This window comes from Astyanax mexicanus, chromosome 18, assembly GCF_023375975.1.
Source record: "Astyanax mexicanus isolate ESR-SI-001 chromosome 18, AstMex3_surface, whole genome shotgun sequence".
Taxonomy (NCBI): domain Eukaryota; kingdom Metazoa; phylum Chordata; class Actinopteri; order Characiformes; family Acestrorhamphidae; genus Astyanax; species Astyanax mexicanus.
In genome coordinates this window covers 45,240,912-45,249,343 of record NC_064425.1, presented here as the reverse complement: position 1 = coordinate 45,249,343, position 8,432 = coordinate 45,240,912, and the positions used below count along the sequence as shown (strand labels likewise).

The window sequence follows — 8,432 nt, the reverse complement described above, 5'->3', positions numbered from 1 at the left end:
TATGTCTGACTGCACAGTTTGAATTTATTAAATCATTTATTAAATATATTTATATATAATTTATGTGATATGATATGACATTATGTATAAATTTTACCAGTCAGTAAAGCCACTCCAGGAGCATCATTATCTCCGGGAGACTGGAGCATTATTAGCATTAGCTGCTAACCATGCTAAGCGCTAGCTTTTTTGCTGTTCAGAGGTAGAGTATTATCGGCCTGTAGCCTGCTGCTAACCCCGGCTAGCACTGCTGGAGCAGCATTGGCATTACCGTTAAGCATTAGTTAGCTTTTTCAGCATTCAGAGTCTTCCCGTTTACGTTTACCGTGTTAAAACAAGCTACGTGAGGCGAACCGCTAGCTAATATCCCCCCTGGCTTAAAAGAACACTCAGGGTTTCTCAGTGTAGCGCTGTCTGGCTTGTTTTAAGTGGAAATCTTACTGTAAATGAACAGAAGAGCTTTTCAGGATATACATTTGTATAGTTTAACATCCAGCACTCGTTTAACTTTAAAAATAATGCAAACTAGCATAAAAGTATAAACGGATGATAAAGTCGAGGTACAGTTCTCCATATCTCCAGAGCTCTCCTCTCCTCTGAACCGGTAAATTGTTTTTTTTCTCCTGCACGGCTCGGTTCTGAGCGCTGGCACCCTGCTCTGGCCTCGATAGCCGGTCCAACAGGCGGCACTTGGCTTCATTTCAGCCTATTTTTTAATTAGCCGCTCTCTCTCTCTGTCTCTGTGTCTCTGTGTCTCTCTCTGTGTCTCTCTCTGTGTCTCTCTCTGTGTCTCTCTCTGTGTCTCTCTCTCTGTCTCTCTCTGTGTCTCTCTCTGTGTCTCTCTCTGTCTCTGAAGCTCCTCTCCGCTCTGCTGTCCTTAAAAGCAGATGGGTGACTGAGTATTAATTCCAGGCCTCTCCACCATGTCCTGCTGTTTACACTACAATTATTCATGAGCATCTAATCAATCATTCTGAGGGGTTTCAGCAGGCGGCGGCACTGGCTGGAAAATCTTCATTAAAAGCTGCTTCAGTATCATACCAACACACTAGCATGCTGAAAGAAAGTCATGAGGTGCTATCTTCTTGTGAGTGGGGCTGAACACTCACAAATATCTCCATATATCCAGGATTAAAGTAATATAAATGATACTGACAGATATAATCTGTCTCTAGTAGATATATAATGGGAAATTATGAGAACAGTGTAAATTTTTCTTTTGATAAAAAACAGCAAAAAAAGTAGCACCCTGATGTGGGGTATTTAGGGGTGGGTGATATGGCACCATATTTCAGGGTATAATATCGTTCATCATATTCAAAAATGTATAATGACGGTATTATTGAGTATGATATAATATGGCACACCCCTAGTCTCAGACTTGTCTTGAAGTAGACCTTCTATAGTAGTCATTATAACTGTTTTTGTTTGTATATATGGATATATTGAGCCAGAAATAAGTGCAATACATTGTATTATTGTTATGGGGCGACCTTTGTAAACAAAACTGTAATAAAAATATATATATTTTAAAGTCAAATAAGCGCTGGACGTTAATCTACATACATTTCTCTCTTGAGGTAAATAAAGCGGTTCCATTTCTTTTTACAACAATCTTAGAGTTCCATTATTTTGTCCAGCGTTTAGCAGCATTTAGCGCTAGTAAATGCCATCTGATAGCGCTACACTGAGGAACACTGAGTGTTTAGGTAACCCAGGGCGCTATCAGCTAGCGGTTCGTCACATGTAGCTTGTTTTAACATTGTAAACATGCAGACAACAGTCTGATATACTCACCTCTGAATGGAGAAAGAGCTAGCGCTGTGATTAGCAGCTAATGCTAATGCTGCTGCACCCAGCCTTATTGCTGGAGAAACTTCACTGAAACTCACCCTTATAAGAAACTCTGTACTTCAGTGGAGTGTCTTTACAGCTCCTTAATACCTGACTGATAGAATTCATACATAAGGAGCACCGGATTATAAGGAGCTCTGATGATTTTTGGGAAAATTAAAGGAATTCCTTCATGTCTTATAGTCTGAAAAATACAGTAACTGTTTAATGATATCCTACTTTTTTTGAGATGCATCTGTACGTACTTACATTGGACAATGCTCTGCTACATTTGCAATACAAATATACTCCCCAAGACAAGAATACCTAAGAGTACCTATTGTTCTTACTTTTACTCTTTTATTGTAATTTTATTCTCTGTTAAATCCAGGCTGTTGCACTTCAAAGCATTTCTCTATGTCAGTTTCAATCAAGGGGAGACAAGATACGTTTCTTTAAAGCTACGAATCCTTTCAGATCATCTGCTCTTTTACTGTCTGCACGTTTCTGCAAACGGCTCTGGATAAAAGAATCTGTTGAATGATGAACGTAAAGTCTAACCGGAGCCGAGCTTCACCAAACTAAAGGTTAAATACTGGTATCTTTTAAACTGATGCTAAAAAACTGAAGTGGCAACAATACCAATGTTTTTGGTTCTTATATTTGGTGATATTTGGTCCCTGCACCACCAGCCAACATCACAATCTCACCATCAACATCTCCCAGCACATCTCCTCTCATCACAGATCTATAGGACCTGCATCTCAATCCATCTGGATATAGTGAACATGGCCGCCATTTCTGCTGATGATGAACCTGTGGTCATATCTGTCAAGTTTTAGATTTAAAAATAAGGGATAATTTCCTCCGTCCGCTTAAAGTCGTCCCACCAGCCCAACGAAGATTTAGTATTCCTTACATTTTAAGACAGGTTTACAAGAAATCTAAAATAACCACATGTGAACCACTTACACACTAAAATTAGATTATCAGAATCTGATATACCTCTGCGCTCCGCGAAACCAGCAAGCTGATTGGCTGTTTCTCCTGAAAGGCGGGACTTTCTCCTTGAACCGGCACCACGATTGGTTAACAGACACAGATCGGTCAGTGCCCTGTCTCCTCAATAATAAAGTTTTTAAAATTTTAATATAATACGGGAAATTTACGGGAAAATACTAATGCGGGAGGACGGCGGGAAAGAGGAGTAAAATACGGTAGTTTCCCGGCCAAAACGGGAGACTTGACAGGTATGCCTGTGGTTGATTGGTCTGTTGCCGCAGATCACCTGATTGATGGTTTCTTTAAGAGCTTGTAGCACCTTTAGCCCAACCCACCACAGAACCAGCTCGTCTCAGCCTTTATCTAAAGTCCAGAGTACAGCCACCCACTTCAGATCACACTCTTACTGCTGATTACCTCACAAACAGGGAGGATGAGCTGTAGACGAGCCAGACAGGTGGGCGGGGTTTATATGACACTACTGTCTATAACCTAGTGCTGGGTGGTATATATATATATATATGTATTTTAGGTTTATTTATAATGTTTATGGAACTTTTAAAATATTTCGTTTTGTAAAGGAAGCCCTGTTAAAGTTAAAGTTGTTAATGAATTTCTTTTTAAAGTCTATTATTTACATTCTTTAGCTGTTTTTCTGCTAATGAAGATTTCTTCATATTCATATTCATATTTCTTCATATATTGAGGAAATAAACCCAGTAAACCAAGTAGTAATCAAAGCCTTAATTTACAGCCTTTGTGTTTTATATTATTTATATTATAATATGTATATTATATGTACTGTATTATAAGTATAATATGTAAAAAAAAGCTGTATTTAAGAAAAATATATAAATCAATAATAATAATCAAAATACTGTGATATACATTTTTGATCATACTGTTCATAACTACTGTAACCCCATTTACTCCTGGTCACCTAAAAAGTGTTTGGTATCAGGATTATATCTGGATACGGCAAAGTGTAATCAGATCAAACTTTCACTTAAACCACTTCAGGAGGTGATTTTTACAGATAAAATTTTGATAACTAAAACAACTTCAACAGGTAGTCTAAGACACATTTAAAATAGATACAAGTCTGAACACTTAAACCACTTTAGGAGGGGGTCTGAGATGCATTTTAAATACTACCTCCACCATGTTTGAAAGATGATGTGGTTTACATGGTTTTGGTTGTAAAGTTATTCTTGGATTATTCTTTTTTGCAAAAAAACGTCTTCTAATATTTATAATATGTGGAGGTTCTTTCGAGTAAAAATGTTTAAAAAAATGTTGCATACAAAGAAAAAAGAAATAATACTTTTCTCATAGTCATAATCATTGATTTTTTTATTTTATTTATTTTTGCAATGTTGATTTTATTTCTAATATCTTCTTATTAGAGAATACCCGTATCTTTAGCAGTGTTAAAGATTGCTTAATGATTTCTCTGCAGCAGGGACTCGTCCTCATCCACTGTCTTTTCCTCTCTCTGTAAAGTCGATGTGTCCTTCACTCACACTGAAAGAACGAGTCCAGAATACTAATGCCTGCACCGCTCAGCTTAGCGTTACACTTGGCTTCCTCAGCTTCATGCAGGAGCAGGTGTTTATCACCTGCATTACTGTGCATCACCATCCAATAACATTCACAAGTATGGAATCAATGTTTTTTACACTATAAAAGCTACACTAAAATAAAGTAGCAGGGTTCTGTGTGTATAATCATTGTTCACCCCCCAGATTAGCATTAATAGCGTAGCACTGTGTATCAGATCAGTGTGCTGCCATAAACAGCTCTGGAAAAAATGAAGAGAGCACTTCAGTTTCTGAATCTGTTTCTCTGATTTTGCTATTTATAGGTTTATGTTTGAGTAAAATGAACATTGTTGTTTTATTCTATAAACTACAGACAACATTTCTCCCAAATTCCAAATAAAATGATTGTCATTCAGAGCATTTTTTGCAGAAAATTTGAAACAATTGAAATAACAAAAAAAGATGCAGATGCCTCAAATAATGCAAAGAAAACAAGTTCATATTCATAATAAAATCAATCAATATTTGGTGGAATAATCCTGGTTTTTAATCACAGTTTTTTTTCATGCATCTTGGCATCATGTTCTCCTCCTCCACCAGTCTTACACACTGATTTTGGATAACTTTATGCTGCTTTACTCCTGGTGCAAAAATTCAAGCAGTTCAGTTTGGTGGTTTGATGGTTTGTGATCATCCATCTTCCTCTTCATTATATTCCAGAGGTTTTTAAATTTGGTAAAATCAAAGAAACTCATCATTTTAGGTGGTCTCTTATTTTTTTCCAGAGTTGTATAATGCCAGCAGGGCTGATAAAAGCTAATGTGCAGTAGCAAAAAGTCAAAGTCGAAAGTTTTAATTGTAAATGAATAGTAAAGTGATCTATCAGATTATGAAGGAACACATAATGAATCATGTAGTAACTTAAAAACAGTGTTAAACAAACCAAAATACTCTGTGAAGAAGTATTAGTGACTTTCCATATCTAATCATCCAGCCCTACCTATATTTTTCTTTTTTTATAAAATATCTCCATTCAAAATCTAATTAAAATCGCACCAAAGAGTCAGTAATCACTCAATCCTGAATAAAATAAGTGTTTTTGATAACATGATTACTGTCAGCTATGATTAAATAAACAATCACAAGCTGGAAAAACTCAGATCTCATTAAACAACCGCTGCCAAAATCACAGCCAAAGGCCAAAAATGGTAGTGACTGATGTAATATGAGATAATACAACACGCAGCCTGATTTATGACATATTTCATCATTCCTTTCTAATACAACATCTCTGTCTGAGGAACAGCTGAGCATTCGCTTGCTCTCCATTTGGTGGCAGCTGTTCCCAGACCAGTGAAGCTCACCGACAGGCTCAGATCAGCAGCAGAAGATCCAGTTCCATAGCATTTCTCATATCTGTGGGCCGGTTCATCAGACTTTAGCATTATATAATCATATACGCAGCATCAGACATGCTACTAAACACTGCTGTGTGGGTATAGAGAACATGCCTGCATCAGCTGATCAGTTATTCGCTGAAGCTGCAGATAAATGTGCTCCACTGCATCAGGATCACAGCTGAAGAACAAAGTTAATAGCAGATTTTATTGGTAGCTGGATTTAGATGGGTTTTGCTGGTATTTTATGACGGTTAAGGTGGATGAAAAGCTGGTCATATGGATAAAAACAAATCTCGACCAGTGGAGTGTTCATTACTTTGGATTCTGGTCAAGCGTTGCCATGTGCTAGTCATGTAGTAAGTACTGCTGGTCTTTCTGGTTGACCAGTTTGGACAAGCTTGGTCATACTAGTTATCTTGCTTGACCAGTCAAAATCTAAGCTGGTGAACCAACAGCTTGGTCTTGCTAGTGATGCCAGTCAATAAGGTTGGTCCTTTTGGTCTTGGACATACTGGTTTTCTAGCTTTACCAGGCTGAACAATGCTTGTAGACCAATTAAACCACCAAACAAAAACTGAAAACATACTGTACGCTAGTTAAAATATAAGCTGGACTTGGTCTTTTTGGTCAAGCTTGGTCATACAGGTTATCTAGCGTGACCAGGTTGAACAATGCTTAACCATCAAGCACAAACTAAAAACATACTCTACACTAGTCAAAATCTAAGGTCTTAACCAGCAGCTTGGCCTTGCTAGTGATGCCAGTTAATAAGGTTGGTCTTTTTGGTCAACCAGCATGGTCTATCTTGGTCATACTGTTTATCCAGCTTGACCAACAATGCTTGTAGACCAGCTAAAACATCAAGTACATAATAAAACATACCATACATTAGACAAAATCTAAACTGGTCTTGGTCTTTCTGGTCAACCAGCATGATCAATCTTGGGCATAGTGGTTATCTTGTTTGACCAGGTTGAACAATGTTTATAGACCAGCTGAACCATCAGTCAGAAACATAGCTGGCTACTCTACTCTTATCAAAATTTAAGCTGGTCAACCAACAGCTTGGTTTTGGTGATGATGTCGGTCAACCAGGTTGGTCAATCTTGGTCATACACGTTATCTGGCTTGACCAGGTTAAACAATGGTTTTATAAACCAACAGTCAGAAACATAGCTACTCTATACTAGTCAACATCTAAGTTGGCCTTGGTGTTTTTAATCAAGCTTGGTTATACTGTTTATCCAGATTGACCAGTTTGAACAATTTGGCTTGTAGACCAATTAAACCACCAAAAACATATATATAATCAACACTATGCAAAATCTAAGCTGGCCTTGGTGTTTTTGGTCAAACAGCATGGTCTGTCAAGGTTGCTCATACTGGTTATCTAGTTTGACCAGGTTGGACAATGCTTGTAGACCAGCTAAACAATCAAGCACATACTATAAACATACGCTATGCTAGTCAAAATCTAAACTGGCCTTGGTGTTTATGGTCATCTATCTTGACCAGGTTGAACAATGCTTGTAGACCAGCTGAACCATCAATCAGAATCATAACTAATCTACTCAAGTAAAAATCTAAGGTGGTCAACCAGCAGCTAGTTAGTGGTCTAGTTAGTGATGCTGGTCAAGCAGCATGTTTAAGCCTCATCACACTGGTGATCTACCTACCGGTATCTTGATTAGCTTAATCATGTCTGAAAACAAACCATATAACGTTACTGGAATTAAACCATGCAATTCCCAAGCTGGTCAACCAATCTGATCTATATTTATGATTTTTCTTGATTTATTTCAGCAGAGATGGTGATAGCTGGCCTGTATTGAGAATATAAACCCATATATTCATATTCTGACACAATAAGAAGCCATTGCTTTCAAACCCAGTAGCTAAAACCAATTGTATGTAGCTCTAGCTATATATATATATTTATAAATTTACATAATAATATTTTTACAACATGCAGCAAAGCTGAGCTTTCCAAGACAACACAGCTATATGTTTGAACGCTTATAAACGCTACATAATGTCAGATTTTCACTGAATAATAGCGCATCTTCCTCCTCCTCCTCCTCCTCCTGAAATAAACCGCATTCAGCTATTCCAGCTATTCACCCAGAACAATATGACCAGCAGCAGCTCAGAAAAACGAGAAAAACAGGAGAAAACAGGGAAAAACAGCAACTCACGTGTAAAAGCGTCAGAATTTACAGTTTCAGCAACATCCCACCGCTCTCCCGAGTCTCTCCGCCGCTTAGAAAATCCTCCAGCCCACAAAACAAAGGCTTTCACCCGGATTCACGGATCCACTGATCCGCTCTCTCTACAGGACACACTGGGAGGAAGCGGAGGACTGAGAGCGGAGGAGGGGCGAGGGGCGGGGCCGAACGCACAGGAGTGGACGGATTGGCTAGAGCTGCACGAGGAGGAGTTACACGGGCCAATAGGAGAGAAGAATTTTGAATATTGAAAGCCAGTCTGAGATTTTTTTTTTTTTTTTTTTTTAGCTTTTTTGTTTTTTTGTTCTGGAGGAGACTGCAGTGGAAGTGCAACGCCCTGCCCACAGTATAGAGGATTAAACAACGACTGAATATAAAAAATATATATATAGAAATAAATAAGAATATAAATAAATACATAAATACACACA

The 8,432-nt window shown here is 37.9% G+C and overlaps 1 protein-coding gene across 2 annotated transcripts in view; it reads right to left on the bottom strand.

Annotated features, from left to right (window-relative positions):
* trim3a (tripartite motif containing 3a) overlaps nt 1-8,137 on the bottom strand; it is a 31,625-nt gene extending 23,488 nt beyond the window's left edge. For both annotated transcript variants that reach the window (XM_049466940.1, XM_022668797.2), the window contains exon 1: nt 7,972-8,137. The gene's annotated coding sequence lies outside the window, so the exon portion shown is untranslated. The remainder of the gene's footprint in view (nt 1-7,971) is intronic.
* Between the last annotated feature and the right edge of the window lie 295 nt (nt 8,138-8,432).